Below are 2,500 nucleotides of genomic sequence, written 5' to 3' on the forward strand. Positions count from 1 at the left end.
TCTCTCTCTGTTGTTTGTTTACATTTGTACGATAAGGTAACGAAAGATAAGAAATAAGAGAGAAGAGAGAATAACAGTAAGATTAAGAGCAATAGGTGATAATGATGATAATAATTAGAATAAGGATGAGTAGGAATAAGAATGAGAATAAGGATGGAGATAATAACGAATAAGGGAGAGAGTGATAGTGATGATTATAGGAAGAATGAAATAAAGGAGGGAATAGGGATAAGAAGGAATAAGAATAAGGGATTAGAATAAGAAAGAAAATGGTAAATAGACACGATATATGGTAAAAGGTAGACAATATGGAAGAAAGAAGAAGAAGAAGAAGAAGAAGACGAAGAAGAAGAAGATGAAGAAAAACAAACAAGAATAAGAATAAGAAAAAGAACAAGAAAAACAAAAACGAACATAAAGGAAGAACAAGAATTAGTAGAGGAATAATAAAAGGGAATAAATAGATAAATAAATAAATAAATAAATGAGAGAGTGTTAAATTAAATGAGAAAACATACGTATATATATTTTTTTTATAATTTAAGCTTTGTTATTATTATTATTATTGTTATTTTCATCGCAAACACGAAAAATAAAACAAAATATTGAAATAAACTGAAAAAAATGCCTTATTGTTTGTTTAATGGCTATTGTTGTTGTTGTTGTTGTTGTTGTTGTTGTTGTACTTACTACTACTACTACTACTACTACAACTACTACTACTACTACTACTACTACTACTACTACTACATCTACTACTACTACTACTACCACCACCACCACAACACACACACACACACACACACACACACACACACACACACACACACACACACACCTGCACTGTTTACACACCTGCCCCCTCCCCCTTCCTTGACAGCCCTCAACTGAAACAATAAACAAATAAACATCAAGAAATTGAGAAAAGATCAACATTTTTTTATCTCTTACCTTTGTCTTGGAGGAGGAGGAGGAGGAGGAGGAGGAGGAGGAGGAGGAGGAGGAGGAGAGGAGGAGGAGTGAAGGAGGAGGAGGAGGAGGAGGAGAAGGAGGAGGACTTGCGGTAGGTATTATAACCAGAGAAAATTTAGATAAAAGAGAAGGAGAGAAAGAGAGAAAGAGAGAGATAAGAAAAAGTGCTGATCTGACAACGAGGAGGAGGAGGAGGAGGAGGAGGAGGTGGAGGAGGTGGTGGAAGAGCAGGAGGTGGTGGAAGAGGAGGAGAGATGAAGGAACACAGAATACAGAGGTTAAGTTAGGTTAGGTTAGGTTAAGTTAGGTTAGATTAAGTTAGGTTAGGTTAAGTTAGGTTAGGTGAGGTTAAGTTAGGATAGGTTAGTTTAAGTTAAGTGAGGTTGAGTTATGTTCAGAGAATAGGTGAGCTTAATTAGGTTTGGCTAGGTTAGGTTAGGTTGAGTCAGGTTAGCTTAGGTTAGATTCGATTAGATTAGGTTAAGTTAGGTTAAGTTAGTTTATATGACAGAACACTTATCTATTTATATTACCTATTTAAACCTCTTTCAGTCTGTCTCTCTCTCTTTCTTTCTATTTCTCTCTCTTTCGTTTTCTCTTCCTTTGTTTCTCTCTATCTCTGCGGCCCCTCACTGACCCCCGAGACTGGCAGAGAGAGAGAGAGAGAGAGAGAGAGCGCCTTTGGAAGAGAGAAAACACCCTCTAATACATATTTTTACAACAAGAGAAAGGACGAGGACGAAGAAGAAAAGAACAGGCGGTAAAGGACAGGAACAGCAAACAGAGAGAAGAAATATTTTGAGCCACGAAGTAAAGAGAGAAAAAAAAGTAAAAAAAAAAATAATATTAAAAAAAAGGGGAGGTAATAGGATGAACAGTGTATAGATGTGAGGGAATGCGAGAGAGGCGGGAGCACACGTCTGCTTTCACCGGGAGTCACCAGCACACTGAGGTGAAGAAGGGAGGCTGCGAGAATATGACTTGTTGATCCAGAGGCAGACAGCGCAGGCGTGGCGGAGAGAGAGAGAGAGAGAGAGAGAGAGAGAGAGAGAGAGAGAGAGAGAGAGAGAGAGAGAGAGAGAGAGAGAGAGAGAGAGGGTAACTGTGTGTGTGTACCAGAAAAGGATGGGCAGGACAGAGAGAGAGAGAGAGAGAGAGAGAGAGAGAGAGAGAGAGAGAGAGAGAGAGAGAGAGAGAGAGAGAGAGAGGGTGATGGGTGAAAGATGGATGGGTTAATGCATAGGGATGTTAGAGAGAGAGAGAGAGAGAGAGAGAGAGAGAGAGAGAGAGAGAGAGAGAGAGAGAGAGAGAGAGTACATAGCCACCAAATAATATCCACCTCATTTTCATTACAATCTCTCTCTCTCTCTCTCTCTCTCTCTCTCTCTCTCTCTCTCTCTCTCTCTCTCTCTCTCTCTCCTCCAGTTCATGTCTATTCTCTTACTCGATTCTTAATTTTCCTCCTCCTCCTCCTCCTCCTCCTCCTCCTCCTCTTCTTCCTCCTCCTCCTCCTCCTCTCTCAATGACT

At 39.8% G+C, this 2,500-nt stretch overlaps 1 protein-coding gene across 1 annotated transcript in view; it reads right to left on the reverse strand.

Moving 5' to 3' along the window:
- LOC135097377 (glutamate receptor ionotropic, NMDA 2B-like) overlaps positions 1–1,927 on the reverse strand; it is a 105,348-nt gene extending 103,421 nt beyond the window's left edge. The window contains 1 exon segment of the mRNA XM_063999222.1: positions 952–1,927. The gene's annotated coding sequence lies outside the window, so the exon portion shown is untranslated.
- Between the last annotated feature and the right edge of the window lie 573 nt (positions 1,928–2,500).

Source organism: Scylla paramamosain, unplaced genomic scaffold (assembly GCF_035594125.1).
Source record: "Scylla paramamosain isolate STU-SP2022 unplaced genomic scaffold, ASM3559412v1 Contig18, whole genome shotgun sequence".
NCBI lineage: Eukaryota > Metazoa > Arthropoda > Malacostraca > Decapoda > Portunidae > Scylla > Scylla paramamosain.